This window comes from Melitaea cinxia, chromosome 28 (assembly GCF_905220565.1).
Source record: "Melitaea cinxia chromosome 28, ilMelCinx1.1, whole genome shotgun sequence".
NCBI lineage: Eukaryota > Metazoa > Arthropoda > Insecta > Lepidoptera > Nymphalidae > Melitaea > Melitaea cinxia.
Window position 1 is genome coordinate 2,657,951 of NC_059421.1, and position 22,799 is coordinate 2,680,749.

Below are 22,799 nucleotides of genomic sequence, written 5' to 3' on the forward strand. Positions count from 1 at the left end.
TGTATACGGTTATTTGCAATAAACTTTTTAAACTTGTGTTAAGGCTATTTACTAAAATTGTACATAAAACTAGTATTAAAATTATGCACATAAATAACTCAAGGTATTAAGATCGAACAAGCAACTTTCATATTATTTACAATGCTATTCATGGCCAGATACTGTAAAAACAAGAGAAATTTTATTGAACCAAGTGCAGGGGTTTAGATTCTATTTAAAAAAAAACTATAGTAGACAAATAGTTAAACAATTTGTCTACAAAAGTACTAGCCGTTGACGAAAATTTGTTTGAGACGCCAAATCACTTACTTACGTAATTATTCTCAAACCCCTAAGTGAGTTTCATTGTTACAGACTTTAGACCCAGAATTTAAAAAATCGAAACATAAAACAGATTCACACGATTCGAAGCGCATGTACGTTATTGTTGAAAAGTAAGAGATTTAAAGCATACCTACGATGATATCGAAAGAAAAGAGTCAGTAACTGGTTTTCAGCAGTTTAAGAACTAAACCTTTAAGAGATTTATAACAAAGACTAAAGTCCAATACCTAGATGAAAACCATATGCAAATGACATTTATTACTTCTCACACTGACCAAATACAGCTCCAACAGTTCACGCTATACCATCTAAAATCAAAATGAGGACAAACAACAGGAGTCCTAACTGAACTTAAGCATAATTATGTTTCTCATACAATAAAGTAAAAGATAATGTGTTTATTTAACATCTTGTTGAAATACTGTGTCAACTGGGCACCGTGTCCTCTAAAACTACGCCATTGTTTTAATCTGATAACTGACAAATGAAAAAAAAAAACTAATACAGATCCAAGATTGGTATGTTTTTTATAACTCAATCTGTTTTCCCATGCACATTGAAATGACAAAAGTAATTAACGTAACGAATGAACAAACACAGTTACTATGAAACGTGACCTTACACTATGTCACATTAGCACATTAGCGCTTTGTTTTCATGTTTACTATTTATTTATTCTTAATGTACACCGAAATACAGACACATATAAAGAAAGATACAAGATGTACAAAGGCGATCTTATCGCTAAATAGCGATTTCTTCCAGATGACCTTTGGGTACTGGACACGATACAGTAGCAGCGGTTAGAGGTGTGCACAAATTAAGGAGGAAAAATCAATAATAACTAGATAAAAACTACAATATGATAGACTTACATAATTATTAAAGAAAAAAAAACATATAGGTAAGTAAATAAGTAAATATTTTAGTATATAATATACATATACACACACATATACAACTATAAAAATATATACATATACATGCACACACACACACAGAGAGATAAATATATACATATATGTACACATAAAGTAAACTACACGATACTACGATAATCCTTTATAAATATATTTCTGATAAGCTTTCCGATAGCCTCCTACTTACTTATTCATGAGATAAACTACATCCTTTCACTACACAAAAATATCTGACATATGAAGGAGAGATTTTAAAAGTGATAAGTAAACTTCAAAACCTAATCAGCCGCTTTCCATAAAACAATATTCTGGTTAGCTTGCAGGCTGCTATGAATTAAAAAATTTGAGGTGAACACAGGAGGCAACTAATGTTACTATGCTAAACTATATATACATTATACATATATTAGATAAAGCAGAAGATATTTTATCACCAGTAGGTACAATCAGATAATATTCAAAAGATATTGGACTGATTGATTATTTGATTTTAAATCTTCAAAAATGTACTTTTAAACCATTTCATTGACCGACTCTCTTGTCTCTAAGGTCATATCAATGCTAATCTTCACCATTACAGCCTATACAGTCCACTGCTGGACATAGGCCTCCACAAATTTACGCCAAAAATAACGTGAACTCATGTGTGTTGGCCATAGTCACCACGCTGGGCAGGCGGGTTGGTGACTGCAGGGCTGGCTTTGTCGCACCGAAGACGCTGCTACCCGTCTTCAGCCTGTGTATTTCAAAGCCAGCAGTTGGATGGTTATCCCACCACCGGTCGGCTTTTTAAGTTCCAAGGTGGTACAAAAAATTAAATTTTACAAAATTGCTGATTGGTTTTTTTCATAAAAGGGCACATTATAAATGACCCGTAACAATAACACGTATTATCATGACATACTTTAGACCGAATCGAACGTTTGAAAACGTTTTTGCCTACCGAACATTCGAACAGAGTTCACGCTCGAATTTTCATAATCCGATTCAAGAATGCTAAATTTTAGCGGTTACTTGCGTTAAAACGCCATTGTTGTTTTTAGAACGAGGCTGGAGAAACGGAAAGAATTTACCGTCGTTTTTGCGAATTTTATTAAATAACCTAGTAATTTTTTTACTGTTATGTCATAAAAAATTACAGTTACGTCCGTTTTATTTAGTTTACAGATTTACTTTAGGCAAATAATATTATTTTTTAATTCCTATATTATTTAAATATCTTCCATGTGTAACACGTCCATCGCTCAACGGTCTTTAGTCGACGATCCCGAAACAACCTGCCAAAAACATTTATACGGCCTATAATATTGGTCACGTACAGGGGCAAACCCGCGACTGCTAACTCATCCACAGTAGCTATGACGACTCTTTCAACGCTTCGTCTATAAACATGACTCAAACGATACCATTAATAAATACTATTCTTCACTCGATCTAAATTTACCCGACAGCTCATAAAAGGGTAATAGGTAGATTTCAAATGAGATTAGTACGATTTGAATTTGGGAATTTTATGGCAAATCAATTTTCATTTACAAATAAGTACTAATCTCACCATTTTCAGAAATAAAAACAAAATTCCAAAAAATACACCTGGCCACATACTATGTATAAATAAAAAAAGAAATTAAAGTTCTTTTCAGGAAATACGCTACAAACACACTGAAACGGATACGAGATATTTAGGATGCGGCGCGTGATCCATTAATTCGGAGATATTACGAAAGATGAGTCCACAGTTCCGGAAACAATTTTAGACGACCCACTTCTGAATCGTGTTTATCTTTATGAGATAACAGAAGGGTATACCACTATGTTTGATGGATACGAACCTGTCATCCGGTTATATCTGGTATTACAGGATTATTTTCTGATCTGTTATTTTCCCAACTTTTTCTCAAAAACTTATTTATTATATTATATTATTACTCTTTATTTCTATATTTTTGTATGTTTAAAGGCATGATACACATAAGTAATATTTCTGCCTAATTTCTTAAAACAGTGGGCAACTAATGCATAGCTGAAAAATATGATGCCTAATTATACTAATCACTTTAAAGTGTGTGTGTGTGTGCTTCATCAAAGCGTGTTCTATTGTAATGACAAAATGCTGTTAAAGAAAGAAGGTGCACAACTATTATAAGTTCTTGCGTAACCCCAAGAACTCCACCATTTTGAAAAGATATAAATTTTCTCACACTTTTTAAATAAATCATGACCATTAACAAATAAAACCGAGACCACACAATTGAACAGACGCAGCTGGTCCCATTAGACCAATAAACACTTAAGTGGTGTACAAGATATCTATTACTGAACGAATCGTCAAATGATACCATATAATTGCTTCGACGAATGCACTTACCCTCATCGATTCTCTCAGCAAAACACGAAACCTTTACAACATTTTAGACTTTATAATCATCTGCATAAGATCCAAATTAAAACGGTACATAACTGCTGAATCAATGAACAGTAGGCGTTAGAAAGTCAAATTAAGTAAAGGGTTAAACCACAGATTAAAGAAATCTATGAATCATGGCCCGGTTTAGTTTTTGAATTATTTATTAGAAGCATATCATTACACTGAATGAATGTACTTATTGAGTCAGTTCTATTTTTGAATGTTTGGAAGTTAGAGGGCAGTGATTCTGGATGAATGAATGAGGTTTTTATTCGTTCATTTTGCCAAATTGATCAAGAAAAGTAAACATATAAGTATTTACACCGTTATATTTTAAAGCCTATAAACATTCTTAACTGATCTAACGTAAAAAGTCTAATTTAAAACCGAAACAGATGTATAAAAAACATAGCATTTAAATAAACAAAAGATTACATTCTGCATCTTAACATATCAAGTCTATATCTAGCCATATTAAATTTATATAAAATAATTGTGTTTGCTCGCAAACGAAAAAAAAACCGACTTCAATTACATTGACAAGTAATACAACGTAGGTCGACGAAAAAATAGCCAAGCAACCACGCGTTATCAAAGATTACTCAAAAAGTAGTTATCAGATCTCGATAAAATTTATATGTGACCACATGATAAACATCAGCTTTCGATTAAATTAAAAATTATGAAAATCGGTACACCCAGTAAAAAGTTATTACGGATTTTCGAAAGTTTCCCTCAATTTCTCTGGGATCCCATCATCAGATCCTGGTTTCCTTATCACGGTACCAAGCTAGGGATATCCCCTTTCCAACAAAAAAAGAATTATCAAAATCGGTATATCCAGTAGAAAGTTAGGCGGTATTATAATACAACGTAGGTCGACGAAAAAAGCATCAAGTAAAAACGCATTATTAGATATAACTCGAAAAGTAGTTGTTAGATCTCAAATAAATTTAAATGGGACCAATTGGCACACACCACCTTTCGATTAAAACAAAATTTGTCGAAATCGGTCCACCCGGTCAAAAGTTCTGATGTAACATACATAAAAAAAAAAAAATACAGTCGAATTGAGAACCTCCTCCTTTTTTGGAAGTCGGTTAAAAAAAACACTATTCTTAGTGTATAAAAAAAAGTTATATTTAATGTCTATGAAACGAAACATCTGTTCCTCTACGCATGACATCCGCCGAATGGAGTGGAAATAGTAATTCATATTATTTTTTCTACTTGAGTATTTAACACTTTCAGACTGAGAAATACAAGAAACATAAACGAAAAATATTAAGAGATACTGACAGCTTAAACCGAAGCATACATGCAGTAACATGTCACTCCTTGGTTCAAGATGTTATGACCTGTTAGAACTTGTCAAAATTCTATTAAATTATTTATAGTCTTCTTCAATCCTTCATGGTGCATAAAGATATTTATAAAATAAATAAAGATAGTAAAAAAAACTCAGAAAAATTCTGTGTAGTTACCAACTACTTATATTGACGACGCGTTAGCGCAACGGTCACAGCACTGGTTTGTGGCTGTTGCGCTGGCGGTTGCGAATTCGATCCCCGCACATGATAAATATTTATATTGGCCATACATGTTTGCCGTGGTGTGGGTGTTTGTGCAGTTCTCGTGGGTCTTTCCACCGTGCCTCGGAGAGCACGTTAAGCCGTCGGTCCCGGTTGTTATCATGTACACCTGATAGCATAGTAGGGAATATATCCGCCAACCCGCATTGGAGCAGCGTGGTGGATTAAGATCTGATCCTTCTCCTGTATGGGGAAAGAGGCCTATGCCCATGCAATTACAGGCTGAAGCGAATAATTTAATTGAAAATTTAGAGTTTTATGTTGTTTTTAATTACTTACTTTTTATTTATGTTAAAAAAATAGTAATACAAAAAAGAAATTAAAGTTTTGTTGTATCTAACAAATGTACATATTTACACATCATGGAATGAACATATTATGCTTACTTTGTAACAATGATAAAGAAAACAATTAAACTTTTTTCAACCTCTTCTTGCATAAAAAAAAGTTAATTTTACTTTTAATTGTCTGCACGTGATCTTTATAAAACAACTTTTTACGGACAATGTTTACATTGCTCAATGAATATCGATAATTGATTATTCATTAATTACAGTTTCATTTCAATAAAAAATGCAAAAAAGAAATGCTAGGAAGTGTTACTTAGCATCTTCATTACCGTCACGAAGGACGCAGATGTTCAATACCTCATTAAATAGTTATGAAATAATTTATCGGTATTTAAAAAGTAAATTTATTCCTGTATTAAGTAATTAAAATTCCATTGTCATTTAAAATGCAAATACAGTGAATCCGTTGAATAACAGTCATAGCAGTTTTGATTTTGTTGTACCTATTTGTTTTTGATGATACTGTCTGACGTATACTAGGTATATATCATTTTCTTTATCTGTCAAATATTTTTCTTGGGAATGTGAATTCATAGATCAATTTGTTAATTAAGCTGTAATAGACCAAGAATGTTTATCCTTCTAAAGCCTATCAGTATCTTATATGCAAGATAATCTTTATTAGCGACTGATGATACAGACCTATATTTTAAAATTAAAAACTCATCTAACTCCACCATTATATTATCAACCAGGTTCAATAGATCGTCACTTATTTCAATCGACTCACTTGAAAATTAATAAACAACTATTTTTAATCAAAAATAATGTTCTCCAACAATCAATATGGCCTTAAAACCAAACAATTTATTCTAGACTTTGTCTTGCATTATATTTATTAACAGTTAACATTTGTCAGAGTAATAAATTTAATAGGGTCCTAGCAACTCGTCCTAATTTCACACATGTTCAGTAATTAGGTTCAAGTGCCTTGTTGGTTGTGCTATGATACATCTCCAAATTTATGTAGTGTGAGAACATTACACCACCTCTATATACTGTATCGTCATAGCTTGAATATAAGTAATTTCTTTATATTTTTTTAATATACATTCACAAGGAAGACGTTAATAGCTGTGTTAACAACTAACATCTGGGCAATATAAATAAAAATCTTTTTAGCGTAAATAAACGTAAAAACAATTCATACGTAAATAAATAAATATGTATACCACAGACCCAGCGTGTCAGTCAAACCCAAGTTTAGTTTAGTTGTGGGCTCGGTTTTCCGCATTTAGACACAAACAGTCAAACCCAAACTCCCAGGGTTGTGAGTTTTGTGCACAGCAAAAAGCCAAGTTACTGAGAAATGAACCAACAGCACATTGTATTAAAATTTCAAACAAGATTTTTGTGAGCTGTTATTCCATAAATACCTATTTTTGCACTGTTCCGCATATAAAGTATTTTCTATTACTTCATTACCATAAAGATGCATACGAAAATATAATTTAATTTTTTTGGAAGTATTTATTTGATAGTGATCCAGATTGGTGTTTAGGCGCCTACACTCACCTCTACATGCGAGAGCGGTTGTTGTAGAACTGTCTACTATATTTGATAAAAAAATTATTACTCAGTCTATAACTTCTAACGATTGGAACAGAAACATCACTTTACAATCAGCCTAATTCTTTATACGTTTATTATGTAACTCTAATCAACTTTTAATAGGGGAGGGGAACTATATATATGTTAACTATAGACATTATTGGCAATAGATTTTCAAGTGTATTAATAGTTGGATTGTTCTTTCATCATACTTTTAAAGCACAATTTAGACAGAGAACTATGGTCAACATTTTGTTACTTAGTTTATTAGTCAAAAGAAAATAAGGTATAAACATTATCTAAAAAAATCTTATAAGAAAATATATCTAAATCTAATTGTTTTTTAATTATATTATTATTATTGACTATCTTTAAAAATTACTAATTGAGTTTTTTATCAGCTCTTCTCAATAGACAATATAAATAACTTCATATTACCCACAAATGTACATAAAACTACCCGATAGAATATAGTAAAAGTGATTGAAACTTAATAGAATTTTTTTTAAGCAGAAAGAAAACAAAAATATCACACATTTTTATGATCATAATAAATATAAACATACACTTCAAGTATTAAAATTTAAAATGAGTGATAACAGAAGAGATGCCTCGTCCTTAATGAGTTTATTTGATGTATCTTATCTATGTTTTAGTACTCACAACATTCCAATGTCGTTGTAACTCAGAAATAGAACACCGAAAATTAAGTATTAAAGTTATGACTGAATTTAAAAAGTGCAGAGAATGTTTAGTAGCTTTTTTTTTTATAGTAAAGACCTGTATTACGTTTCACAGAATTGTATTTTGAAAATAAATTTTGTAACTAATATATTACTATTGTACTGAAAATAAATTTATTTTTATATTTCAAAACATAAATATTACATTTATAAATTAGTCACAATTATTAAATTATATAAAAATTATCTAATAGTTTTCGTAACTCTATATATCATTTTTTGTGTGTTCTACTGAGAGATTACTGTGAATTTAAAATGCAAATGATGGCTATAATGTGGTTTGCGTTTCAGTAACAAAAGTAAGGTACAGGTTTGAATACCAAACAGGTTTTGTAAATAAGTTATTTTTGCAATGTTAATCTTTGTATAAGGAAGGAAAGAAAGATATTTTTTCAAGTTTTATAAATTTCATGTCTTTTTTAAATATATGAGAACTCTTTTGAATTAATTAAAATAGGTTTATCTGTTTTTTTTTTTTTTAGATTTAATCTTCCAAGTTCTTAGTTATCAAAATTTTTGAAACAGTTAACACTTATTATAACTTTAAGTAATTTTTTACAAAACTAACAAAGTGCGAATTCAAAACGAAATTTAACTTTACAACTCATAACCATAATCAAATATGTTACTTACAAGATTTTACTGTACATCGAGGTCAAGCTCGGAGGTTAAAAAAAATTTGCAACGAAAGTCATGTAAAGTAAAAACTCTCACCATTACCAATTTCAAAAACTTTCAATATTATACATCAAAATAAAAAAACATAACATAAACTCACCTTGAAATAACTATATCACACAGAATCACTTGAATTCAAAAAACGTTGCAAATTATCCAAAAAAAAAAAAAACAATATAAATCACAAGACCATAACGAAGACGTTACGATTGGAAGCAAAGTCACCGCTTATAATTAATATCACAACATAACACAACACATTACTATTTTGTTATAAAAATTCATAAAAACATAAATTGTAATGAAACAAAATTTGTTAAAAGAAATGTAAACAAAACAACCACGACCGACACCCAACAAACAGTATGACTAACCAAACCAGACTGAAGTTAGCAAATGCTAAAGGTTGCGAGCGTAAGCAGTTGATATGACTGGAAAAGTCACGATTTAAAATTGACAGCAGACAGAAGCCCACAGAGTAATAATGTTACTATTTCAATTTAAAATTGGTATAGTTTTTTCCGAGAGTTTTTTGTTTTTTCTATATTTCTCAATTTTTTACTTACTGTATTTTATAAAATTCGATCTTTGTAAAAGAATAGGACTATTATGTTTAATTTATTTTTATTTTACATAAACTCAAGCGTTAAAATTATAAAAAATAAATACCTAGTAATAATAAATATTTTGGAATTTCTTTATTAATAGGTACTTCTTTTTCTCTCAATTGCTCTTTATCAATTTATAATAATTTTTGAATGTGAAGAATCTCTTCTGAACTTTGTTATATGTTCTTTTTTAATATCGGAAACTATTTTTGGTTAAGTGATACGTGTTTTGTATTTCTGTATATTGATATAATAACGCTTGTTTCCAAAATAAAATAAAATAAATATACTATTTACCGTCGTCAGTTCCAAAGATAACCGATGTGTGGTACAGATATTAGATAGATAGCTATATATATACTGGTAACAACTTACTGATATAGTTACATATTTTTTACAATAAATAAATGACTCCTAAACTCGTGGCGGGAATCAAACCTGCAACCACAAAGCAGTAAGCAAACTCCTAAAACGAGCTAATCAAAACTTAATATTATTTTGACAATAATTAACGATGTTTTATGTACCTAAAGTTTCAAATAATAAAATGAATAAAGATTATGTAGTATAATTTTTATTTCTGTTGAAGATAATATTATCATATTTATTTCAGTAGAAGGTTATTTTACTATGTAAGTTTATGAATTCGTTATTACAACCGTTATATCTAGATGATTTATTATTGAATATTTTTGTGCAGTATTCCTAAAGGAAAAGGCGAGGTGAGCTGCCGAATAAACGAATTAATTTTGTTAATAATGCGATTCGATTTCATATACTTATTAAAAAATTTGATGATTATGCCAATAACGTTGAGTTGATTTGATTTGAAACGTTTTTCTGTTGCAATTTTCTTATTATATCTTTTAAAATAAAAAGGTAAAGTAAATATAAATATAGTCACATTTATTCTAGTCATATTATTTTTTGGTCTATTTAGTCGAATTGTTTTTAGAGTGCTTAAATAGTAAGCAGACATAAATTTAAACGAAACCACTGGGTTTCAATAGGATCATCAGAAAGACTCTTCAGTTAGCTAGCAGGCTTATCTTTTATATTTTTGATATAAGGCCAAGGGCCATTTTACCTAGTTGTGGATAACCCTATATGACAGATGACAGTACCCGACAGTAAAAGTTTTTGATTTATTATTCTTTATTACCATCGAATTCTACTATATTTATGAGATATTTCTATTCGCATATATAAATCTAATCATAATTATTAAAGTTGTACTTTATTAATTAAGGAGAAATATGTCGTAAAAACCTATTCCATCTCCCGCTGTCAAAGTCAATTTGTGTCGTCATCCGTCAAATAGCGGTATCCAGATATGGTGGAACATGCCCTAAAAATGTATTTGAACTTGAGAGGATGAATAAAAAGTCTTAGTGACTAGCTGTGCCCCGTGGTTTCACCCGGTTAACATGAAGAAAAAACCTTTTAAAATATTATATAGCCTATAGTTGGCCTATAGTCTTCTTATGAACTTCAAACATAAATAGAACTTTTCGATTCGTACCATATATTCCTCGGAATAGGGCGTTCATACAAACAAACAAACTCTTCAGCTTGTTAATATTAATATAGGTGATCAAAAATTTTAACAAGATATAATAATATGTAAATAAATACATAAGGATAAAATACGATATAAATAAATTTAGTACATTAAAGATTAACCGATTTTGAATTATAAAAAGACGTATTGATAACATACCGACTAGAAAAAAGGTCAGGCTCAAGCAGATCATGTATCTGGACCGGATCGGGATAGAATGAGGCATGCCAGATCCGGCAAGCTCTATCTGGGCCAGGTCTGGTCTAGACAAGGATAGCTTGATGTAAAATATAATCAAGTATGGTAAGGCATACTGGATCAAGACCCTGTCCGGTCCAGATCAGGATAGCCTGATGTAAAATATATAATCAAGTATAGTAAGGCATACTGGATCAGGACCCAGTCCGGTCCAGATCAGGATAGCCTGATGTAAAATATAATCAAGTATGGTAAGGCATACTGGATCAGGACCCGGTCCTGTCCAGATCAGAATAGCTTGAAAGAAATTACGCGAACTGAGCCTGAATGTTTTTAAACGCACTTAGTATATAATATACAGTTATCAGGACAGTCTAGCAGGGAGTCCATTTCTACACAGTGGAGCAGTCGTAGTAATAGGAAATAGTTAATTAGTAGTTAATTAATAGAAGTTAATAAATAAAGTTTAATTAATAACATAAAAATAAATAAAAATAATTAATATTTAAAGTAAAAACATAAATAAATGATACATTGGAAAAAATAAACGGAAATAAATATCATAACAATTATGTTAAGTAACATATTTATAATATCAATTCGCTTTTTTTTTTCGATAAACAAGTTTTTTAAGAATATACATTCGTGTTTTTTAAAAGGACCGGACCGAACCGGCTGATCAGGATGAGATGAGATTTCCTGACCTGATCTGGAGCTGGACCCGATCAGGAAATCTCATCTCACCCTGATCAAGTCCAGACTAAACATCTGCGTTACATGCCTTCAGGCATGCCTGGTCCGGTCCTTCTAAGGAAGACGAAAAAATTTCTACTCGGGAAATCGTCAATACCATTCATTAAATTTTTTAAAATGAATTTCGATTTTTTTTTTCTTACCGAGTTATGTAAGGTAGATAAATAAGAAGTCAGTTATGTGCTTAATGTATAAGTTTATTATTGTTCATAATTTAAACATTTTGTTCTGCGTTTGTCTATGTTAATTATTCGATCTAGGTGTATTAAAGCCTTCTGCCGTTCTGCCTTGTTCTTCTGTCTCAATTCTAGTTAGTTCTTCTTGGATGATCTAAATTAAAAAAGTAAGACATTAAGTTTCTTTCTAGATAAATTCTTTTCTAGATAAAATACTTTTTAAAATCAGGAATCTTTACAACATCTTTGTTTAAATGTTATAATTTTGAATTTAATTAATGTCCTGGCAATAAAAAAAAAAGAGGTTTTCAAATTGACTGTATTTTTTACGTATTTTGATCAATCTTTTTTTTTAAATCGAATATAGTAATTTAAATATAATATAAAATCTTTAAACAGTCATTTTCTTTATAACTAATCCACAATAAATGAACTTTATTGACTTCCTTTCTTTGCTGATTTGTATTTAAATATATCCTTACTTGAACTTTGGTGAGAAACGACGCCTTCTGGTTTCATTGGTGTTTTCGAAAGATTGATCACCAGTTTCCTAATGGTAAAAAATTTAAAGGTATTAATAGATATACAAACGCAAACAACATAATATCAATACAATAGGAGAGATAATAACTACGATTGTGTCAATAAACCCTTATACGTTTTCATACAATTTTGTGCCAAAGAAATGAAATAAAAAAGGCTTTAGTTCCAAGAGCAGTAAAAAAATATTTTTGTATCACTTGGAAATCTTTTTTTTTTATATCCCACATGTTTCATTCAAGCAAATATCTTTAGCTGTCAAGCAAATCAAATAAAAAACATTTTAAATAGGCTTAAAAACCACCATCGAATCGTCATTTTACAAATTCAATTATTAATTATGATTAACAGTGAAGCCACCACCGATTCAGCATGTAGATTCTGAAGAGAAGAATCAGCAAGAAACTCCGCTGTTACTCTTTTGAAATAAAATAACTATTTCAAAATTGGTAATATCTTGCATGAAATTCAGCGTCGCTAACTCCACACATCTTTATCATTCATGTAATCCTGTATCGAAGCTTTAGTAAATTACGTTACGTGTAATTTATTATTAGGTACGTAGGGTCATTGCGCCTGTTCGCGTCCACTTAGTGTAGTTGGCAAGTTTGAAGAAGAAAATAAAAATGTCCCCGCACTAATTTCTATGAAAAATTTATTTACTGTGTTCATTATATAGTCTATTTAAAGATTCATTTTCAGTTTTGTTCGAAACATCTTGTTATTATTTTATTTAAATACAAACGTCAGAATTAGGCGATTTACCCAGTTTGCGTCCATAAAATCCAATTTGCGTCCACCCGCTGGACCACTTCGCGTCCACCAGCTTAGAAAAGGAATAAAGAGGTGATATTTTTATGATAATTTAAAGAGATATTGGATTTTAATAATTTATTTATTGAAGAATTATAGTTATTTAAAAATCAACACATTAACATTAATAAATCACTATAAAGAAAATAATACACCTATTTATTCTTCTAAACATTGATAGAACTTAAAATTAAAAAACAAATTAACCTGTGTACAACCTATGTAGTCAGTAAATAGTAATTCCACCTTTAAAATTCAACAATTATCTGTTCTGTGAATTTTAAAGGAATGTAAGCAAGCTAAAGATCAGCCTGCAATTACAATCACAGCAGCCTTTCGCAGTCGACTACTGGACATAGGCCTTGACAAGTTCACTCCTGTGTTTTGCTCATAGTCACCACGCTGGGCTGACGGGTTGGTGACCACAGGCCTGGCATTGTCGTACCGAAGACGCTGCTGCCCGTCTTCGTCCTGTGTATTTCAAAGCCAGCAGTTGGATGGATATCCCGCCATCGGTCGGCTTTTTAAGTTCCGAGGTAGTAGAGGAACTTAATCGCCTCTTACCACACCCACGGGAAGAGAGGGGGTGTTTATATTCTTTGATGCCGTAAGCACACAGCACCACAAAGATCAGCCTTGATTAATAATAATTATGGAAACCAAATACGAGGTGCACACATATCTCCATTCGCATTAAATATTAATAATACCGCTGTTTTCTTCTTCGTTACTTGGTTTTATTTGATACTAGCTGTGCTCGCGACTTCATCCGCGTGGAATTATAATTACAATTATAATAAAAAAAATATTGTTCTGTTCGTAGAATTACAAAATAAATAAATTTCTAAAATAAAAGTAGCCTAATTTACTCCTTATTTCATTAGCTATCTAGATGGTAACGTCAAAATCAGTCCAGTCGTTTCAGTGATTAGCCGGAGCAAACAGACAGACAGACAAAAATTCTAAAAAATGTTTTTATTTATTTATTTTCTTACATCTAATATTACAGGTATAACCCAATTCATTAGACATAGTAAAGGAGACAAAAAGCGAAAGGAAAAAAATGTAAACTATAATTAAAAAGGAATTGGCTGACTTGAACATAATACTAAAAACAAAACAATAATAAATATAAAAATATTAAATTCATTTCTCATAACATATTGTATACAAAGTAACTTTTGCGAATTCATTCCACGAACAAGAAAAAAGGTCTAGTGTTTCAGCCACCAAGTTTAGCGTTCTGACTGAACGAGCAAGGGGGCCGTTGCGCACTAGCTCGGTTCTGCCGTGGGGTACTGCAAATAAGCTCGGTCGCTGTCTTCGTTGTAGATGATACCTATTGGGTACGCTCAAACCTATCCACTGCAGTACCCCTGGATTATTGACAACAACCAGGAATAATTTAAAATATAAGTTGCCAGAGCCAGCTCTCTCTTAGTCTCCAACTTGTTGTATCCAACCATGCCCAATACAAACAATGTTGGATACATCAAGGGATACACGCCATAAAGCCTATGGTAAAGAAACCTGGTGAATTTATTTTGAACACGTTCCAGTATGAGACTGTATTTGACTTCATGTGGAGACCATACTACCGCATTATACTCAAGCTGACTTCTTATTAGGGCATCATACAGTAAAGAGATTGCTTATTTTGGTATATGTACCGTGTATAAATCAATATACATTTAGTAAAAAGGTGTTACTTTAATATTACAAACAGACACTCCAATTTTATTTATTTGTGTAGATAAGTTTTGAACCCTCTTGGTCTGCACCCACTGATTTTGTCCAATATCGAAATAGCATATTTTTTGCATAGGTGCTTGTCTTACCGATTTCTTCTTCTCTTGGATCTCATGCAAATCTTCCTTTGTGTATGTTCTTTTTTCCTTCTTCTTTCTTATCTGCAAAGAACTCATCTTAAATAGAAAAAAATAAGAAAGAAATTACTTATTTCATTCAAAGTAGAATAGGTATTAAACTTTTAGTTTTATGTACTAAACTTATAGAATTAATTTAAAAAATGGACGCGATTTAGTTTTCTTATTAATCCCTTTAGGTATAGTTTGCGTCCACTGCGGACGCAAAGTGGAAGTTTTATAAATTCGGTGTAGCAGTTCGCGTCCACCTTATTTTACTATTAACTATAAAAAAAATGAGCAAATTCATAATTATTATAATTCCTTTTATCATAACCAACGCCTAGAAACAGCTATGTATCCAAAATAGACATAAAACAATAAAAGACTTACCTTCAAACGAACCGCTGCCCACTATTTTCTTCTTATTATTCCGTGCCTTCGCGCTCTCTTGTTGAACAGCCCTCTCTAACTATTTTTTTTTATCCAGGATTGCTTGGATGCACGGAACTTTTGTTTATGCGTACGTGCCTCTTATACATTGAGGTATTAGCCGGTAATTATTTTTCGACTTATTGGCGTCTTAGTATACTTAATTTCGAGACTTTTCAAAGTGAGATCCATAAAATGGACGCGAATTGGGCGGTGGACGCGAACAGGCGCAATGACCCTATATACCTCATTTGCGTCTAAACCTAGTTCTCCCTTAGGGGGTCCGTATTCAGCGAATCCTGGTGGTCCATACTCTAGGAAACCTTCAAGGGCGGCGGTACTAGAACAAATAAATATTATTTTACATTATATAGGTCATCCTGTTTTATAGTCTTAAAAAATCAATTATTATGGAATCTTTGCAGATCTATGATAAATATAATTTAAGTAGGATAAATACATGATAATTGTGTTTGCAGGCAAACGAAAAAAAAAACCGACTTCAATTATATCGACAAGTAACGCAACGTAGGTAGACGAAAAATTAGTCAAGTAAATACGCATTATCAAAGATTACTCCAAAAGCTGTAGTCAGATCTCGATAAAATTTAAATGTGACCACATGATAAACATCGGCTTTCAATTAAATTAAAAATCATCCAAAATCGGTACACCCATTAAAAAGTTGTGCGGATTTTCGAGTTTCCCTCGATTTCTCTAGGATCCCATCATCAGATCCTAGTTTCCTTATCATGGTACCAAACTAGAGATATCTCCTTTCCAACAAAAAATAATTATCAAAATTGGTTCGCAACGATGAAGTTATCCCCGAACATACAGGTCGAATTGAGTAACCTTCTCATTTTTTAAAGTCGGTTAAAAATATGTAGTATTAAGTTTATTGTCTTACCCAGCATTTTGTTCGTTGTCAGCTACTTCCACCTGAAATATTATCATCAAAGTTTTAAAATCATAGCTCTGTAATCATGGGTATAAGCTGCACAAAAATTATAGTACGAGCACATACCTGCTGTGCTTTGTTCTCGTTTTCAGAAGTAGCGATAATGTCGGGAATATTTTGTACTTGTTGTATTGTTGCATCTGAGTTTACTTGTGCTTCGGATTTTTCAGTGACATCTGACTGATTATCGGTAGATTGTTCGTTCGAAAGTGATTCTTGAAATACTTGTCCAGAAATTGCTTCGACATTAGATGAAGATTCTTGAGATGAAGACGATTGGGTTAAAGATGACGATTCTTGAGATGAAGATAAAGATGAAGATGATGACAATTCTTGTGATGAAGATGACTGGTAAGATGTAGACGATTCTTGCGTTGAAGAAGATTCACTTTTACTACTCTTTCCTAAACTTATTTGTGATACTTCAACGTTGACTTCAGATGTTTCTTCATTAGCAAGAGATGCTTGAGTACTTTCAACTTCGCTTTCGACTACTACAATTGGCAGATCAAAAGCCACATCTGCTTTGATAACAGATTCTGTAGCAGCTTCAGATTGCTCTACCGCCTGCTCTGTTTTTGCTGAAAATAAAGATAAAAAGGTTTAAAAAAAAAAGAAAAAATATATCACAAATGATTTATGTCATTAAACATTACAAAAAAAATATCAAAGTTTGGTCATGTTTGTTTTATGTAAATTTAATGAACCTATATATATGTGTGTCATAGTGTTTTCTTATTCTGTACCTACCTTCGGTGTTTTCTATTGCTTCTATGGCAGCTTCTTTTACGATCTCAACAATCAGAGGTATTGTATTAAAAGACTGTTCAGTAACAGCATCTGGAAGACCTTGGTTGATTAAGTTCTGTGACAAATCTACTACTTTCGGTGGTCCGTATTCACGAAGGGAGTCAGACCCTGAGGCTTCAGAACCAGCTAGAAATACATCTTTAATATTCTCGGAAGGCTTCTGGAAAAACGTATTTGATATTTATTAGGTATTTTTCAAAAATTATTAATCTTCATACAAAAGTAGTAGTGGTACTTCATTTCTTAAATAGCAACTATTTATTTATAATTTTATATTAAAAAAAAAAAAAAAAAACGTTAATAAGCATTGAATGAAAGCTAAAATGTTTTTAAATATCATAATTATATTATAAGGCTTTAGGCGCTATTTTAAACTCGGAGCAAGTGATGACTTTAAAAAAAAGGATTTATTTCCAATACTTGACAATTTGTAAACAAAGCGAAGTTTTGTTAAAAAAATAAAAACAAAATAGTACCACTTCTGAAGGTAGATAGAAACTGGGCCCTTCAGGTCTCCACCCGCTGGGCAAGTAGGGTCCAGAACCTTTGCCTGCTGCGGAAGCCACGGCAAGGACTACAAGAGCCAGCACCTGAGAACGAAGTTCATTAAACAATCAGAAGACAGTAAAATTTATAAGTCCAATATTTTATTTTATACACTTTTAGTATTTGATTTATAATAAAATATTATTGTGAAATAGTTTGCTTGACGATAATATTGAACTCATTAGTTATTAATAAATAAGTAATTGAGAAATATTTATCAAGATAACGTTCTACATAGTATTTATAAAATCATATGAAACTAATTAATTACTTTCATGTTGTTAAGATATTGAGATCTTCGAAAATGAGCTGTGAATGATGCTGTACTGAGACGAAGGCACAATTTATACCACAACTTGAGGTCTTACAGAACAAACATACCAATACAAATATTTGAGATATAATTATTAAGGCTTTATGTTCGTATTGTCCTAACCCGTATATTTCAACCTTATTGTCTTTTTGTACGTGTATGACTGAACTTCCGATATATTTTTTTTAAATTTCGTTGTATTCGTTCCTGTTAATGATTTGTTGTATAGTATAGAATATTTGCATCTGTAAACAAAATCTTTTTTAACCGACTTCCAAAAAAGGAGGAGGTTCTTAATTGTATTTTTAATTTATTTACGTTAGCTTTAGATTGGGTGGACTGATTTCGATGATTTATTTAGTCGAAAGGTGCTGCATGGCATGTGGTCCTATTTGAATGTAATTGAGATCTGACGCGTACTTATGACCATCCAACTGCTGCCTTTGAAATACACAGGCCGAAGGCGGGCAACAGCGTCTTCGGTGCGGCAAGGCCAGCCCTGCGGTCACCAACCCGCCTGCCAAGCGTGGTGACTATGGGCAAAACACATGAGTTGTAGAGGCCTATGTCCAGCAGTGGACTGTGATAGGCTGAAATGGATGGAATTGAATAGTGTACTATTCGAGCTGTATCTAATAATGCGTATTTACTTGATTATTTTTTCGTCGATTCACGTTGTATTATAGCGTATAACTTTTCACTGGGTGTACCGATTTTAATGATTCTTGTTTTAGTCGAAAGCTGAAGCTTGCCTTGTGATCGTTATCTGATCACTACTTTTTGAGTAATATTTGATAACGCGTATTTACTTGACTGTTTTTTCGTCTACCTACGTTGTACCCGATGTAATTGAAGTCGTTTTTTTTTTTTTTCGTTTACGAGCAAACAGCTATAAACTGAAAGTTCAAATGTATCCTTTTATTTTAAAAACCTGATATCGTGCTTATATTGGGAACTAGCTGTTGACTTGACTTCGTTCGCGTTAGAGATTCTATCTGGACACTCATTATTTTTTAACGGTGTGATCCTGATCCCGTGGGAATTATGGGATAAAACGTATATGTTGTCATGTGACCTCTTTAATCTTGCTTTAGCTGTTCCAGGGATAGGTGTGAGTGATTGATCCTGTAGTGAGTAAGGTGAACAGAGCTCCTGGATTGGAGGTAGGTTCGGCAACGCGCTTGCGATGCTTCTAGTGTTGCAGGCGTTTATAAGCTACGGAAATCGCTTACCATCAGATGAGCTGTACGCTTGTATGTTAACCTAGTTGTTCCTATACAAAAAATGTACAGACATACAGACAAATATTTAAAAACTGTTTGCAGAGTATTAACTTTATGTACATAACTTATTCTATATATTTTTGAATATCTCAAGCCTTTTGGGATTTATGTTGGTTTTGCTCACAAAATTTAACTTGAGAATCCTTTTACAGAACCTTACAGGCCCTTTTCATAACTTTAATGTATCATTGTCTTCTCGATCAATGATTAATTTTATCAGATATCGGTATGAAATTAATATAAAATATTGTTTTATTATCTAAGATTTTGAAGAAACAAATTTTTCGGATTTTATTGCGGTTTATTAGGTTTTTTTTACGTGTCATTCATACGTAACATTTGTGTAAAGACATAATTATGATCATAATACGGCTCAAAATCGGAATAGTGTCAATTAACGTTTTTGTAAAAATTATCTGTTTAGTTCACATAAATTACTTACTAATTGGTATATATGTCAGTTCTTTTCAATACCGTACTGTGTGGTGTCGGCCGAGTAAAATAGCACCACCCCCTTTCTTACCGTGGGGGTCGTAAAAGGCGATCGAGGGATAAACCTGGCTCAAAATCATTAGGGTCCTGGAGAAGGAATACTACATTTGAAACCCGGAATGGAGCTGTAAAATGCGAAAGCCTCCTACAGCCGAACTAGCTCCACACGAATCGACTCGTCGTTCCTGTGGACCTAGCCAGTGAGATCGAGAGGGTGGCGCAGAGCTTAGGCAACTCTGCGTTTTCCTGAAGAGTGTCCTAGGCGACAAAGGTTGTCTGGAAGAGATCGCTCCTCTAACAATAAGACCGCCTTTGTACACTGTTTTTTATTAGTAATATGTTATTGTGTTGATTGTTGTTGTGTACAATAAAGAGTATTATCGTCTGTCTGACACTGTTTAAATCGTCTGCAATAGACGGACTAAGGCCAATGAGTCTTTTCAATACAATCAACATTTCGAATATGATATCGCTTAAAATTTGTATTTTTTTATATTATCATCGTACATCTAAGTTGTGTCAGCTTGGTAAAATACTTGAAATAGTCGAAACTACTGATTAAACGTTTTTACGCTGTACGACGAGTACCTACTTTAAAATAATTGTGTTTGCTCGCAAACGAAAAAAAACCGACTTCAATTACATCGACAAGTAATACAACGTAGATCGACGAAAAAATAGTCAAGTAACTACGCGTTATCAAAGATTACTCAAAAATTAGTTATCAGATCTCAATAAAATTTATATGTGACCACATGATAAACATCAGCTTTCGATTAAATTAAAAATTATCAAAATCGGTACACCCAGTAAAAAGTTATTGCGGATTTTCGAGAGTTTCCCTCGATTTATCTGGGATCCCATCATCAGAACCTGGTTTCCTTATCATGGTACCAAACTAGGGATATCCCCTTTCTAACAAAAAAAGAATTATCAAAATCGGTACATCCAGTAGAAAGTTATGCGGTATAATACAACGTAGGTCGACGAAAAAAGCGTCAAGTAAAAACGCATTATTAGATATAACTCGAAAAGTAGTTGTTAGATCTCAAATAAATTTAAATGGGACCAATTGGCACACACTACCTTTCGATTAAAACAAAATTTGTCGAAATCGGTCTACCCGGTCGAAAGTTCCGATGAAACATACATAAAAAAAAAAAAAAAATACAGTCGAATTGAGAACCTCCTCCTTTTTTGGAAGTCGGTTAAAAAAACTAGCATGGCTTTTTGCAGATGCCGATGCGTTGAAAGTGACTTATAAAAAATTACTGAAATAGTGACAGCGGTCATGGATCAGATTAATATTCGGTTCTTTTTAACTTTTATTATACGAGTATAAAACAAGTCTTATTCTACAAAAGTGTACCACATTTAAACATTAAAGCAGTTCTCGTTAAAACTTAAGTAATAAAAAAATATATATATTAAAATTTAATCACTCATTCTTCTCATCAACGCTATTTTGTTTTTACATTATCAATTCTCTTTTACCAGTATAGTAGTAAAGATTGAGGTACAAAAATTATTGGAACGAAGTTCCTTACGGCAAGCTTGACATTTGCCTGGGCGACCGAACTGAAAAAAATATGATACTAAAACCGTAAGAAAAATACTTATATAATGGAAGTGACGTAATATCAGTCATACTACTGTATAAAATGACGTTTGTAAAACTAAAATATTACTAGTAAACTTTTTTAAAATTATTTATGTAATTTTATACTGTCATCAAAAATAAATAAAGATACATGTTTTTTTTTATTCACTTAATAGTTTGAATTATTATTATTATTATTTTGTTTGATTTATTTTATTTTACGGTTTTTTCTAAAATACTCAATTTCCTAAATACTTTTATGTACTTAATTAAAAACCAATCAACAAATTTAAAAAAAAAAATCAAGAACTAGAAAATATAAATAAAATTCAACATTTTTTTTTTTCAAATTGTGTTGCTTCTATACTATCCGAAGGAACTTCGTTCCTACCTGGTGTCCCACGACACCGCATATTTCTTATTAAAAAAATATTTATTTATTTATTTTTAATTTATTTATTAAATAAACAATACTATGCTTATTTATTATAAATAGCATTAAAAACCACGTAGGTTTATGACAATGCTATTTAGTAATAACCAATGAACCAAACAATATATAAAATAATCACATATTTACCCACCCTCCTATTAAAAGCAAGCTGGGACTGAAACATAAAAAGATGCACACAACCAAATATATCAAGTCACAATAGTATCAAATCATTATAATAACAATTTAACTAAAAATTTACGATTTTTGCAATTTTTCCTTTATCTGTGCTTGACTTGACTAAACGTTGTTTCGTAACAAATTTCAAGATTCGGTGTTCACAGGAAGTACCCTGTATGTTTTGATTCTCTTGCGAGTGTCGCAAATTTGCAGCATAAACGGCTGTATCTTTTTTGTTGCTTTGGCTTAGTTGATTTTTTCACAGCTCCAAGGGACAGTAGACTTGAGAAATTATATGAATTTTAGTTTGATACCTCCACGCATTCCTGGGAAAAAGGGCCTTGACAGACAGGTGGACAACAAAGTGATCCTATAAGGGTTCCGTTTTGGTTTTTTGAGGTACGGAACCCAATTCAATTAGTCTTTTTTTAGTATCTATCAACCGCATGCAGTAACATTCTGATGAATTGTCTTGATTGTCTTTATTGATTGAGTCTCTTTCTCTCCATCAACGACGGCCAGATCCTAATATTAAGTTATCATCATCATCATCATTTCAGCCTATTGCAGTCCACTGCTGGACATAGGCCTCCAAAAGTTTGCGCCATATTTGGCGTGAACTCGTGTGTTTTGCCCATAGTCACCACGCTGGGCAGGCGGGTTGGTGACC

At 32.0% G+C, this 22,799-nt stretch overlaps 1 protein-coding gene across 1 annotated transcript in view; it reads right to left on the minus strand.

The window, feature by feature from the left end:
* LOC123667532 overlaps positions 1-8,963 on the minus strand; it is a 139,486-nt gene extending 130,523 nt beyond the window's left edge. Inside the window, exon 1 of the mRNA XM_045601417.1 lies at positions 8,666-8,963. The gene's annotated coding sequence lies outside the window, so the exon portion shown is untranslated. The remainder of the gene's footprint in view (positions 1-8,665) is intronic.
* Between the last annotated feature and the right edge of the window lie 13,836 nt (positions 8,964-22,799).